The sequence below is a fragment of the Pyrgilauda ruficollis genome, unplaced genomic scaffold (genome assembly GCF_017590135.1).
Source record: "Pyrgilauda ruficollis isolate IOZ18807 unplaced genomic scaffold, ASM1759013v1 scaffold8, whole genome shotgun sequence".
Taxonomy (NCBI): domain Eukaryota; kingdom Metazoa; phylum Chordata; class Aves; order Passeriformes; family Passeridae; genus Pyrgilauda; species Pyrgilauda ruficollis.
In genome coordinates, this window is record NW_024529932.1 from 6,977,276 (window position 1) to 6,992,524 (window position 15,249).

A 15,249-nucleotide genomic window follows, 5' to 3' on the forward strand; every position below is an offset into this window, starting at 1 on the left:
CTTGCATTTACACACAACTCTAAGAGTACTTGTGGATAATTTCAGTGGAGGGGTGAAAGTGTTTAAACTAAAACTACATAATATTAATAAATGGAATAATGGGTATTTTTAAGCAGTTGGAACATTAGCCCACTTGACAGAAAGGAACTACAAACCACCCTTTTGTTCTGGAGTCCCTTATATTGGTTTGCAACACAATTGCTTTCCTCTTTTACTTTTTCACAGATAGGTTCTAGATGCCAAGATCTTTCCATCTCTTCTCGATGAGAGAATATTTGAACAGAAGTCTGGAGCTAGGCTATAGCCAGCTCTTTATTGCTTTTATTTTCAATTGAAGTAATCCACACAGAAACTCCAGTGCACATCTCCCCTCACTGCCCAATATTTCCACTGCCCAACAAAAACATTTAGCAACATAATTGTAGCAAGGTTTGATGCTTGATTAAAAAAGGTGGTACACTGTGGACTTTCAAATAAGAATTTGCTACTGCTGATAACTTCAGCTGAAGACAGGTTAACACACAGAAGGAAGAGATTCTGCATTTGCAAATGTTCATCTGAATGACTACTAGAAAAGTGTATTTACTGAACTTCAGCATCATTACATGACTAAAAGCAATAATGAGAAACACAGAGCCAGCTGTCCCCCTCTGCTTGTGAGGACAGGCAAACTGCTGGGAAATATCTACTGTGATTTAACAGAAGAAAAGAAGGAGAATAGGTTTGTTAGAACTGTTTAGAGTAACTTTCCAAGCTTTATGTGGATATTAAAGCAATTCAACACATTAAATGAAATTACACATTGTCATGCTATTACACTGATACACCTATCAGGTGCCTAGATATTAAACTTCAAAGAAGAAACCCCAACCATAGTTTCTCCACACTGTCCATTAAACACTCCTAAAAACAACTACTAACACCACAATTTTGGAGCTTTTAAGTCGGAGGCAGGAGGAGACTCCACACTAATTTCTGCCACTGTGAACACAAAGACTGAGAGAAAGCTACCCACGAGCACAGTGGGACGCCTGATCCCCAGCACTGGATTAAGCCTCTTTGCAAACAGCGAATAAAAGCAGTGATCTGAAAAAGCTAATCAGTCCCTGCTGTGGTATTTAGACTACCTCAGTTGCCGGTATTGGATAACGTTAAGCATATTAAAACTTCTGTAGGCAAAATGGGAAGCCAGACCAGTTCACCTATGTCCAAGAACTGCACTTAAATGCAAGTAGGATCACTTGGCTATTTGTTATCACTAGTCATTTGTTATCTCCCTGATTAGAGCCAGGCATTTCTTTTGCAATACAGAGATGCTTACTTTGCAGAGACACATATGATACCCTTTACATACATCTATAACAGAGAACTCTGTGGCAGAGAAGTGCTGCACTTATGGCTCTACAACCACAACTAGTGCGAGTGTATTGCCCAGCTTAGAAAACTGCCTTAAAAAAGATGCTGTAAGAAGTTCACTAGCAAAGACCTGCCCCCTCTACATCTTCTACAGTAACAATAAGAATACCACCCTGTTTCATGTACCCCCAAACTCTCCACATACCAAGTGCATGTCCTCAGGGAACCAGGGATAAACTTTAGTTGCAGATTAAAGTTCATGTAAACACCATGCTGCAGCACTATGACCAAAATAAGAATGGATGCAACCTGAAGACTTATGTTATATTGTTAAATTTACAGAAGATGCTCTAGTAAGTTATAATTGGGTGAATTAAGAAGACTAATTTCTAATTAGTCTTCTCAATTCTAGAAGAATTTTCTAATTCTATCTTATGCACAACATCAGTTACTTAAACCAGATGCCTCTTCTGGAAGCATCTTCTCAGCTTTTCCCTAAAAGGTGGGTTGTTGAAGGTTTACAAGGTGTCAGATCACCCTATTAAATCATGCTTGTGATGACAGAAAAGCATTCATATTAAGGCTTATCAAGTACATGAAGCTTCCTTGTGGGAATGATGAGCTCACCTGTATGAAAGACACTGTATGAAACAGTGGGGCTGTGCCATCACATCTGTGAAAGGCAGATGTGCCTAAGAGCATCACCAGAAGGTACAAAGCAAGCACAAGGTACACAGCACAAAGGGACAAAGCAAGTTCTACTTTTTGTGCTAAAACCTCCAAATCCAATAATGAGTTCAACAGCTTCCTATTACGATACTCAAAATACAAAAAGGTAGTAAATTAAATCCAGATCCAGCAAATGTAACAGCTCCTTCAAATTTCTGGTCTTGCAAGATGAGTAAGCTATAAAAACTTGTATTTGTGGCTGCTAGGTATGGGACATTTTGCACACTGCTTATCAGGTCCTTAGTGCCACTTGATTAAACAGCAGGCCAGCACAAAATCCTGAATTGCCTGGAGGTGATGGGCTTGGAGACTCCATGGTGGAAGGAGATTTCAGAATGGCACAGTGAAGGGGACGGGATGCTGCAGAGAGAGACAGACCAGGGCATCTCTTGGTTTGGGTGAGGGGTGGGAAGGAGAGCATCCCCTTTATCCTCCCTCCCACTCCTGCCCAGCGTGGTGTGAAAAGCACACATGGAAGGGTCAGAGAGACCAAAGCGGGGAGAGCTGGAGCAGCTGGGAAACTCAGACAGCAGAGGCTGAAGATATTGGGGAAGCAATACTATAAGGCAGAAAAAACCCTCTAAAACCCTCCAGAAAAGCTGCTAGTTCCAGTCAAATATTGTTTCAAACACATTGAAAGCAAAGCCTTATTTAAAAATAAATTATTTTATGCAAGCATACAAAATGGTCATTCTGTAATTCTGTAATTCCAGTGGTATTACTGCAGTAATTAGAAAGACAATTTGTCCCATTAACATCTTTCAATTATCTTTTATTTTACAACTTTGTGCTAAGCCTCCTGTAATAAATGATGTTCTCTGCAAGAACACACTGCACAAGTTAAATCAATCATGTACCACTGCATTTATGAAATAGAAATTAAGGTTATAGACTACAGACAAAACTCAGCCCAAAAAAAGGTGAAAAACTTATGTTTACTGTTGGACTTGGGAGCTGCAAGGGAGATGCCTACCTTCAAAATTACAAGGTGGCAATAAAAAAAAAAAATTATTTTCAAGTTATATGAATAAATAGAATATCTTAAGTAGAACACTTGAAAGAAGTTCACCTAGTTTTGAGGAGTGGTAAGTGGTGCTCTAGACTGGATCTACTCATAGTCAAAACCAGACAAAAAAACCACCACTCTACATCCATACAAAGGACTGAATTAAATAACCTGTAAAGAGTGCCTAGAATTCAGAAAAAGAACTGATATTATGATAAAGATGGGTAACATTTTGCCTAGAGAATGAAGAACCTTTCAAAATCACCATATTTGAAATTAATGTTCAACTGTATTTTCAAACACAGTGCAATTGCTCTGTAGAAAAATACGCATTTTCAAATACATTAAAACAAAGTGATGAAGAGTTCTTTCACTCTTTGAAAAAAGACTCATCTCTCTCTAGTTATCCTTAAAATTAAAAAAAGCAGAGATGCATTTTCCAGCAGGGCATCATCTTAAAACAAGGCCAGAATGTCTACAGTTTATACATACATATAATCCCATTAGATCAACAGTATATTGGCTGCATGCAAGACCTGAGCAAACCATTGCAACATTTATCAGGATGTTCTCTGAAGTTTTGAAGAGAAGTGGAAAACCCCAAGTGTTATCATAAGTAGTGATTACTTTTTTGCTAACCATGGGTAAAACAGATCCAGTTTTCATTTTTCTGTTGGCAGACAAAGCCAGTGACCATGAGCTGCTCATCACATGACAAGGCACCAGACTGCAGCTGCACAGTTTGCCTACATGAGGAGCCCAAGAGGCTTGAACTACACCAGCCAACTACACAGAAAGCATAAATCAGCATTCTGTGACACCAAAAAACACTGGCATCACCCTCACTACTACACTGAGATGTAGAACCTGAAATAAAATACATTTTCTGAAGCAGATTTTAATTCTAAAATTAAATAGTTTTGATCATGTGACAAAAAAAGCCTCCACTGTTTACCTAAGAGGATGATGATATCCTCAGTACTGTAACTTACAGATACTCACTGTAGGCATGGATTCCTAAGATGTGCTCCTTTCACAGTGCCACAGAATCGCTGAAGTTGGAAGAGACCTGTGTAGGACATCAGGTCCAACTCCCCTGCTCCAGCAGGGCTACCAAGAGCCAGGTGCTGCACCCTGTCCAGACAGCATCTGAATATCTCCAACAATGGACACTCCACAACCTCCCTGGGCAGCTGCCAGCACTTGGTCATCCTCACAGTAAAAGTGCAATTCCTAATGTTCAGAAGGAATAGTCTGTGCACACTGCTTCTGGTCCTGTCCATGGGCACCACTGAAAAGAGGCTGGCTCTGCCTGCTTTGCACACACCCTTCAGGAATTTATATGCATTGATAAGAAACCCACAAGTCTCTTCTCCAGGCAGAACAGTCCCAGCTCTCTCAGCCTTCCCTCCTACAGATGCTCCAGTCTCTTCATCATCTTTCTGGCCCTTTATTAGACTTGCTCCATAACTCCATGCCTCTCTTCTACTGGAGCGCTCAGATTTACCTCACCAGTGCCAAACAGAGGGGAAGGATCACCTCCCCTGCCCTGCTACATAACCCCTCTTAATACAACCAGGCCACTGCTGGCTGCCTCCAGCACAATGACATACAGCAGGCTCAAGGATTTCCCATCTTTAAGTGGATGCTCCAACTCAAATGTGGTTAACTCCAGCACAAACATACAAGCCACTGTAAGCACACCAGGGCATGCACACAGATGGACAATCCCAGAAGTCTTGTTTCCAAGGGCAGTAAGTCACGTGTCCAGAAATTCTTGGGGGGTTTTTTGGGAATAGACACAAAGCTCTGCTGGAAAGTATTCAGGGGTTTGCAAGCCAGAGAGCACTGAAACCCCCTTCTACACATTAAGGTGGCTGTTGAGCAACTGCACTTATCCACACCATCTCATAAACTTCAAGTGTGAAATGCACTGCCCATGTCTGCAACAAATGGGGGAACAGTGCTTACTTTAAGATTGCAACTGTTTATTTTATTTTTTACTTTTATTATTTATGAATTGAAGGAGACACTGAGCTACAAAACGTTCAAGGGGAAAAAAAAAATTTTCACCAATACAGCATGTTATATTTGATCTCCTCTCACTTCCAGAAAGAGTCACGTTGTCTGGATGCTTTCTGAGCATGAAAATTTGAACTGTCTAATTAACTTTCCCTGTGACAATACTGGGTGGCCAGACAATGCCTACAACTGTACAAAGTGTATACCATCATGCTTAGCAAAGTACTTTTATTCAAATTTGTTCTGTCAGAAGAAAATCCTCTTACAAAACTAACACGGTTATGCAAAAAAAAAGTATTCTCTTCATTTAAATACACTTAGCTAGTCAACTTAATATCTTTTATCTGTGCCACAGACTATTGTTAAGAGTTTGAAAGGTTTGTCAGAGGAAAATAGGCTTCTCAAACTGTCTAGAGACATGGCCACGTTGTGTTTCAGGCCATGTTCCTGGCAATAGAGCCCCATAATCTCCAGGGTTCCTGGACACAGTTCAAGGTGTAGGTTGGACTCTGTGTCGCCCTAAACGGCTTCACAGTGTTATGCTTATTTGAGACACAATTCCTATGCCTGTACCACACGGCTGCAGTTGTCTTTTTGGCCTGGAGCCTTCTGCAAGAGAGCTGCCAGCAGCAGATTTTCTGCACGACTTTCAGCCTTGCCATTTACTCTCTACTGGGATGAAAGAGTCAGAGAATGTGTTAAGGTTCAATTTTTTACCCGGATTTAGTAAGCTAACAATCAGAGAAGACAGAGATGATCATGTGGTTTGTCGAGACATACTGAGCACATAACTGTTTCTTTCTGAGGAAGCTTTTAATAGACCTCACAAGTGGCAACAATACCCAGATCTTACACAAAGTGGGTTACTGTAGCTGCAAATCTAAGTTCCAAATGAACTCGGATTCTTGGAATGAAAGAAAATAGCTGCACAGACATCTATCTTATTACCTGTCATTTAAGTATAGCTCTTTTTCAGATTTCCTGTATTCCTGAACTCAGGAAAGACCATCAGAAAGTCTCCACACTGAGCTACATACTGGCTTGGAAATCCTAGTATTTTACAAGTTAATAAAACAGCTTGCTCATGTTCTATAACCTAATACATCAGAAAGAGACAAACCGTGTTAGTGATTTCACATAATTTTTCCAGCTATTTGCAGTCTCAGAGTCATTCTGGGCTCAGAAGTCTGCAGCTTTTAAAGTAGTAATTAATATTGCTGACCAAATTTTCTTGTATTTAGTTGAAAAGCCAGCTATATTTTAGACTGTGCATTCATGCACACATTTCTATATTAGGCTAATATTTTGAGCCCTTCTGAGCCCCCAGTGCTCATACTTTGCCCTTCAGAGTCCTTGTCAAGAAGTTAGATCTGATAAAGACAAACAAATGGGAATACTTCATTCAGAACTGGTGATGCTATTAACATTTAGTATTAAATAATTTAGTTTGGAAGGAATCTCTGGAGGACAACTAGTCCAACAACCCCCCACTTCATACAGTGTCAGCTATGTGTCTTTTTCTTTTGGGCATTTCCAAGGCTGGAGACTCCACAACTTCTCCAAACACCTACCCCAGCATGTAAGTATTCTCATGGTGACATTTTTCTTCATCTTCAGCCACAATTTCTCACTACACCTTGCCAACTGCTGCCTCTTGTCCTTTTGTTACATGCCTCCAAATAGAGTACATTGTCTTCTCCAAACCAGTTACAGAGCTGAAGACAGCAGTAAGATCCCCTTTGCCTTTTCTTAAATAAGGCTGAACAAACTCAACTCTCCCAGTGTCTCTCCTTGTCACACAATCTACTCCAACACCCTAATCAAGCTGGTTGCCATCCACTAGACTGTAAGGCAGTGTCTTCTCTGTCCTTTAGAGACCAAAACTGGAGTCAGTGCTCCAAATACAATTTCACCAGTGCCAAAAGGAGGTAAATGATCACTCCACTTGGCCTGGTGGTGATCCTCTTGCTAATATGCCTTATCTAACCTTATTATCTATTTCTGCAACATATCTTACACTCATCAAGGGATGAGGCTTTGCGGTCCACAAAAGGATCCCATGTCAGCAGATGAACTAAAATCTGTTTACAATGCCCACTGGAGGTGTCTGTTTTCAGTCTGCCCACTACAAACATTTTCTCATCAGAAATCTCACAGGCATAATGATGAGTGCATTCAAGCTGCAGATGAACAATTCAAACTGCTCACAGAAGTAGCAACAAAGATCAGCTTTAAGATGATGATGCTTACTTCACACTAATGAGTTTGCTTATCTGAGGTCTCTCTTGCACCATATGTATATATCAAAAGCAAATTGATTTGAAACATACTAATGTCCAAAATTTATCAAGGTATTACAAGTGAATTATAGAGAGTCTACCACAGCCTTATAAAACTTTGGAGCAGCCAGTTTTATGAACAAATCAGATGTCAGACTATCACCAAACACTGAATAATACTCTCCTCTTAGGGAGAGACCATGCACTCTACCAACACCATTAAAACTTATCAAAGAACAATTATTCTCAGTCCTGAAAAAAACTGGCTGCATAACTTCACAATGCAAACACACACTACATCTCTGTGAGATCTGTAGTTTAGCTTCTCCTAAATGATCAGGCAAGGGTGGTTTACCAAGTTTCACTTACAAGCAATGCTCAATTCAGAGAAGACGACAAAGAGCTCACACAAAACTCGTGACTTTGAATGAGTCCTGGCAGTAAGGTCAAGCTCCAGGAAGTGAGCACTAAACACATTTAGCCACACAGTATTTTGCTAGAACCAGATGAAAGTCCCATCAACGTATGCATGATACCAGATGTTATTTTCTTCCACAGAACAGCTACAGTAAAAAGCTATGAAAAGAGAAGTGAACAAGTGGCTGGGGAAATGTAGCTGAAGCAGAAAACTCTGATTTTAATCTTTCACCAGAAAACATGGGCTATAGCTCAACAACTTCAAGAAACCCACACTGCAATCCCAACATGACAGTTCCAGTAACTCTAATGAGTCCAACTCCCAGCTCGGCAAGGATGGCAAAAGCCTAGTTGGCAACCCAGCAAGAAAGGCAGTACAAACCCCAGAAGCAGCTGCTACTGAGACTTGTGAACCCAGCTGCACAGCCCTGGGCACTTGCACATCACAGTCCTTCCCTAGCCAGGACAAACCATTTCCAGAGGTGTATCTGGCATTACAAATAGCACGTATTGGCACTATTGCTGAAGGAAAAATCATCTGAGGTTTCCAAATTAGTTGAATGTTTTAAGGTGGAAAAGCCTTAGGGATTGTTGCTGCAAGCTATGAGGCTCTAAGGCTCTCCGCTAAGATAAAGTTGAGATCTCCATGTAAGTGTTTATGGCACTTCTTATAAGAGAACTGTGTCTCATCAGTAATGAAGCCATGCCCCGAATCTGGAAAGACAGATAACTCAGCATTTATGTATTAGCTTTACAGATGACAAAGGACTGAAGAGACCCGTTGAGAGTCAAGCACCAACTATAATGGTAACTATGAGAGCAGAGAAGAAGAATGAGATACCAGCTACTTACATTAACAGTTTAAAGAACAGTTTAAAGAACAAAAGTAGACTCGGAAAGCAGCTTCCGCCAAAAGAAATGCAATTTGTCCCTTTTCCAGACAACCTCTGCCAAACCACCAAATTTCATTAATCCAAAGATAAAAGGTCTAAGTCATAGCAACACTGAAATTTTCAGTTCATCACAAAACTTCAAAGTTTCATGGGACTGATTCACTGATTTCACAACTTAGCACATTGCTTTTTACAGCTCATAGGGGAGCATGGCTCACACAAATGGTCATTTAGGAATTATCATGTGAGCTTCTGTCAAGCAGTAAAGGGCTCAAGGATTTTACTCCTTAAGATGCTCCCCAGACTCTGAACTTTACCTACCCACAGCAAGCAAAATGCTTTCCAGGTATTTGCAACAACCTGTGTCACATTTACTGAAAACCTTCAGCTTCACTGATTCTCCAATCTCTGGCACTCCTCTGCAACTTTCAACCACCTCCCAAGACATTCCTTTCATACCAAAAGGAGCTACTCTATTCCTTCCATTGGGAGGATTAATAACATCCATTAAACTTTTCTGCACTCCCATCCACTGAATGTCTTGCCCCTCCCTCCTCTCTACCCACTCTTTTCTCAAAATACCAACCTCTCATAAAGTAAAATCCCTCCTTCTTAACAAAGCTTTAGTCTCCTCATTATCCACCCTGAAGAAAACTGTAATTTGAAGCAAGAATACATTTTAAATACTTTGTATAATACTGCAGAAATTTTATGCAAAGAACATCTTTATCCTGAAAGAATTTAGAACCAAATCACTTTGGTCTAAAACAGAGGTATTGGGAGCTACATTTATGAGCACATAGAAGGTTTCTACATTTAAAGGACAGCAGAACCTGGGAGGGTCTAGCATTCTATTCTGCATCCATCTACATGTACACATACGTACAGATAAATATAAAAATAGACACCCACACTCCCAGGGAGGAGAATGACGTATGTCAAATTTTAAAGTGTTACACTGGTATCATAAATCAAGCAAATATTACCTTAAAATGGTCAAGCCATCAGGAGAGGTAGTCTGATGCTTGCTGAGACATAAGCCTGGAAGAATGATGAATCTTACAATTGCAGAGGGTGAGCTACATTACTCCCCAGGGGAAACTTCGAAAACATCTCATCTGGACCTTTTGAGTTGGGAGAGTACAGGTGCAAATCTTAAAACTGAGGTATGCTCTCAAAGCATTCTCATTCAGCAACTGCAACTCAAGAATGAATGGAGCTTGAGTTTATCAAAGCCCTAAAATAATTCTTTAATGGGCAGTACAACAGCCTAGCAGAATGTGAAAAGTCGGTGTCAAATGTCAAGCCCAGTGCTTCATGCTGAGGAAAAAGCAATTTGGATTTTTGGCAGTGCAAGCTAAGCTTTTTACATAAGACGTGATCTAACCTGAAGTAATCAATCCTGATAGGTAAAAGAGAAGTGCCTGGTTCATCTAAGCAGAAAGCCCCAAGGTTATGAAAACCTCTGTCAATTTCTACTCACCACTAAACAACTTGGTAAGGAACATGCTTTTTGACAGAGCCTCAAGCTGTTACACAGAAACATTTAAATATGAAGACCTTTTCAATGAAAAATCTCCTCTAGCTCTGGAGATCTGCCTATTCCACAAGACATACAGAGGAAAAAATAGAGACAGTGAGAAAAAAAAATTTAAAAAAAAGCATTAAGAAAAAGGAGTGGGGGAGAGGGGAAGAAGAGAGAGTGAAATGCCTCATAACTCTACTAGAAAGGCAATTATGAGCAGATTACAATTGATTTTCTATCTATTTTCTGACTGAAAATAACTGCAATTTGAGGCCAGGAAGTTAGAAAAATGACTGATTCTTATTACACCATCTCACCTTTGCTTTTTTAATAGTCTACTTTTAACATATAATTTAGCAATTAAAACGAAGTGTCAATTCTTTCAAGCATAAAAATATGGGCTTGTTCAATTAATGGGTTTCTTGATTCAAACATATGGTAGAAGTAGGACATTTATTGTAAATATTTAGCAAGCTTGGAGACATGAGGCATTTTACACATAACTATACATGATAAGAGATATAAAGCATCACCCTACAACTTCAGTCCTAGGACAGAAATTATTCAGTCTCTTCATAGAAACAACTCACTGCAATATTTGTACAACATCTGTTTCTTACAGTAGCTCAGTTTTCAGTACCCCAAGTCAAAAAACAAGGTGCAATCACCTCGATCATTAATAAGGCTGCTGGCTAGCTCCCATGGCAACAAACACTATGGAAATGACTGAATGATGAAATATCTCTTGAATAACTTAGAAAAACTCTTATCTATGACTACCTAGCTGCATGTGAGACATTGCTTCAGAGAACAGCAAAAGCAGCAGAATAATATTTACAAAAGAGGAAAAGCAGAAGTTTTACATCACACATTTTCTACCCTTCCTCCTAGTTACTATAAATCTCTCTCCCTACTATTTACTACTGTTATTGCCACCGAGGCATTCCAGTTTTTAAGAATTATTTAAAATACAGATTATGAAGAGATTGATCACTGGAGGCTGAGGCTACCAAAATCTAGATTATGGTCGGTTTTAATTAAAAAAGAAATAAAGGACAATTAAGGAAAAAGTAACAGACTCTTTATTTCTCAAGGGCAGAAATTTTAGTAAGTGGTTCAAGACAGACGTTAGGGAGATGATGCAGAAAATACTAAACAAGATTTTATGACTCCTGTAATGAAAGAAATCAAACTAAATCACACATCTCTTTTCTACCAAACTTGCTTAGTTGTAGTTGCTTAGCTGTAGTCATTTCTGAGTACAACCAAAACTGACCTGAGCCAAATAAGTTCCTCATTTTACTTCACACTGACTTTGAACTGCTTTTTCTCCAGCTTGCTTAAAGAGTACTTTCAACTGCATGTAGTATGTATAAGACCTCACAAAATAAAATTTCCTAAGGTTTTTGATTTACCTATGTAAAACTGAGCAGTAAATATCTAGTCAATAAGTTTCATCAAATATCTAACTGCATCTCAAATATTTTCAAGTCTCAGCAACTGCAAGCCTAGTTTTCCTCAAAAGTATCAACAGCTCTGGAACACCAACAATGTTTTTAAAGGCTGGTACAACCCAGAGAAGCAGGCAGTGAAATCACTGCAGCAGAGTGTTGTTCAGCACAGCAGTCAGCATGAAATGCACAGTCTGCACAGATGAGTCAAGTCTGGATAATCCCTTCACGCTCCGTCAAGTTGAGAGTATGAGGTTTGTTTTTAAATTGCATACCTTCAATAAACTCCACTTCTCTGCATTCACATTTTAAAGCAGTATTTTTTAACGCGTGTTTTGATTTGCAGATGTGTAGAAATACAGTTAGTGGAGTTTTGTCTATCAGGATCTTATAAATAATAACTGCCTTTTTAAAAGGATTGCAAATGGTAGTGGTAATTGAAGCTCCACTGGGTGACTGCTGCCCAGAAGTCTGGTGTAGTAATAAAGGTGTAATAACCATGGTAAGATTTGTAGAGAGATGAAATACTCCTAACTGGTTCAACTACATCCATTAGGAAAATACAAAAAGTAAGTTTTTGAATTTTCAAGAGTAAGCGGTCTAATTAATAAAGAAAGAAGAGGAAGCAGGGAGAGAGAAAACAGAAAATTCTCCCCTGAATTCCCTAAAATAGTTGCAAATGTGTTTTACACTGACATAATAAATTCTCTTTAAAATGCCAACATGCTTGAGTTCAGATTCATTAATGACAGATTACACTCTGTTGAAGTGTAGTACCACCCTGGAGCATTGCCAGTTAGAAAATTCAGTTCACTAAGATATATCTAATATAATCCTTGAAGAAGTCTTATTGTCAGTTCACTGACTTACTACACAGGCAAATGTTACATGGTAAGGAGACAGTGGAAGAGGAAGTAACCTGCCAGTTTGAAAACCCAGACATACTTGAATGGTTTATTTTCCTTCCAGATCAAAAGACCGTGCTACTGCTATCTTAAGTATGCTGTTAATTGCATAACCCTAAGAGCTGCAACTATGCGTTATGTCTCCGCTTTGCAAACACAGATCAAGAGGACAAGACACAGTAAACACGACATTTCAATCCATCTGCTGTTCAAGAAATGTAGCCCGCCGTTCAGTGAGATGCATTTACTTAACCCAACTTCTGGCAACACCATCGCTTATTTCGCCCTGTCAGATGCACCAAACCAGAGCCAGGCACGGGAGTGCGAGCCAGGGCCAGGTCCGGCTGCAGAAGGTGCTGCACAAGCACAGCCCGGCGGAGTTTCCTTCCCCGGGGGCATTATAAAATAGTGTCACCGCTCCACAAATACAATCCTACACGCCCGGCGCTACTCAGACATGCCTGCAGAATTACGCCTAAAACACACAGGTGATTGAAAATTAATTTTTACGAGAAATTACGGCTTAGAAGCCACAGCCAGATCTGAGAGCAGTGAAACCAACACATATTGCGGTTCAGTTAGAGCAAGCAAATTATGCAGCCTGTCCTCTCACACAAAGCGGAGGGAATAAATCTACACCCTCCTCACAGAATTATTAAAAACAAAACAACCACAAAAAACAACCTCAAAAGTTAGAAGCAGGGGAACGGCAGGGTAGGTAGAGTACCTGAAACAAGTTTTAAATTCCTTGTCAGGCTCCCGGTGCGCGCGGTACGCGTGTCCCCCGGGCCGGCCGCAGCTCCGGCACGGCCGCGGGCGGGGCGCGGCGCAGCGGGCGGGCCGGCCCGGCGCTCCCCCGCCGCCATCGCCGGGGCCCGCCCGGGGCCGCTGAGCCCCGCGGCCCCGCAGCCACCCACCTGCGGCCATCGCCGGCAGCCGCCGCTGCGGGCGAGAGCAGCGGCCGCAAGGTCGCCTTCACCTCGCCCGCCGAGGCGCCGCCGGGCCGCCCCTCGCCGCCTCTCGCCGGGCACGGCCGGGGCGGACGGACGGGGGGCGCCTGGTGCCGGGGCGCCACGAAACCCGGCGGGGAAACCGCCCGGCCCGGCCTCGGTGGGTGGCGGGCAGGAGAGGGACACGGCTCACCCCCCGCGCCGTGGGTTCCCGCCGTGAATTGCGAAGATTGCCCGGTGCCCCCCTCCCTAAACGCCGCTACGTTACCGGCTGGGGCCAGCGGGAAGGGCCTGGGCGGCGCGGCCTGGGCAGCTGGTCCTCCGGCCCGGCAAAGGTCCTGCCGCCATCGGAGAAACCTCCCGGTGCTCACGGGCGCTCGCTGTGCAAGTGTCCCTGTGCCCCACCGCCCCGGCTGTGCAGGTGGAGAGAGGGCGGTCGGAAAGCTTTTCGCCAAGGATCACGAACTCCCTTTGTGACAGTGTTGGGAGAGACCTTAATTTCCGTCCCGTGTTCTAATTACGAGATGTTTCCTCCCACCCCGCAGTTACTTTTGTGCAGTTGAAGTAATCTACCTCTCACCATCCCACCCAGCCTTCTGTGCTTCTGCCGAGGCGGCTGAGCGCCAGGAGCTGCTTAGAAGATATGAATGAAAGTCTGGTGTTGTGATTACGGCTTGTAGCTGATGGAGCACATCGTATACAAGATAAGACATACAGCCATTGCTACTCACAGGCTGCAAATGTGCCTGTGTGTGTGTATATATATATTTATATGTATATATGTAATTGTTACCCATTGCTATTCTACTATTGGAATTTATACAAACCTCTTCTGGTACCCACCAGAAAATGGGCTAATTAAAAAAAAAAAATTACATCCAATTTACACAAATTCTACACAGAAATGTGAGCCCAACGTGTCACTTTGAAGGGATTATTTTTTCAATAAAATGTGATAGATTTGCCTCAATAAAAGACTGTGGAGGGACAGGGCTATGTTGCTTTCCTGCATGTTTCCACAAACCCTCCCTCTTAGAGCTGACATAGCCTGTAGAATGACGTCATGATTTTGTTTGTTTGACTCATTCATTAAAAAATCTGTTGAATTTTTCAGTGGATCTCATCCCCATCCTAGGCAAGAGTTTGGAGGGTTCAGTTCATGATGCAAAAGGCCACCTCTCTCCCCTGGTTAGTTTACTTAGCTGTATGGAAGGAATTTGAGGCCTCTACTTCAGAAATTAAAATGCTTGTTCCCTCAGTCCCATATGCTGATGCTGTTTCAGAGCCAGAGTGGTGTCCAAATGTGACTATGAATATTAATTTAGTGGGAGAAATTGGTGAAAGAATGAGACACTTGTAGTGCTACTTTGCTGCTTATTATGGAAGCCGGTGATTGAGGAGCTTATGAGTCAGTTAAAAGCACTGCAGTGCTGGAGAAAATGATTCTCAATTATCAGAATAAGAGAGAACAGAGCAATATGGAATTGATTTTGAAACTACTTAAAATTACGAGAATTTCACATTAACTTCTTTTTCTTAGTATACTATACCTCCTCCTGAGTTTGTCTAAAGGGTCTTTTTGACCTCATATCCTGTTTAGAAGATCTTGTGATTCTGTCAACCTACAGTACCTTGTGAGTGATTAAAACATGCCACTCATGGGCATCATTATGTCTGCTCAAATGGGAGGGCTACTCAAAATGAAGAGAGCTGCTT

The 15,249-nt window shown here is 41.5% G+C and overlaps 1 protein-coding gene across 2 annotated transcripts in view; it reads right to left on the reverse strand.

Moving 5' to 3' along the window:
* ZC3H12C (zinc finger CCCH-type containing 12C) overlaps positions 1-14,451 on the reverse strand; it is a 42,997-nt gene extending 28,546 nt beyond the window's left edge. Inside the window, exon 1 of one of the 2 annotated variants that reach the window (XM_041487223.1) lies at positions 13,802-14,451. The gene's annotated coding sequence lies outside the window, so the exon portion shown is untranslated. Of the gene's footprint in view, positions 1-13,310; positions 13,437-13,801 lie in introns of those variants that run through there. The other variant, XM_041487224.1, reaches the window with a different exon arrangement.
* Between the last annotated feature and the right edge of the window lie 798 nt (positions 14,452-15,249).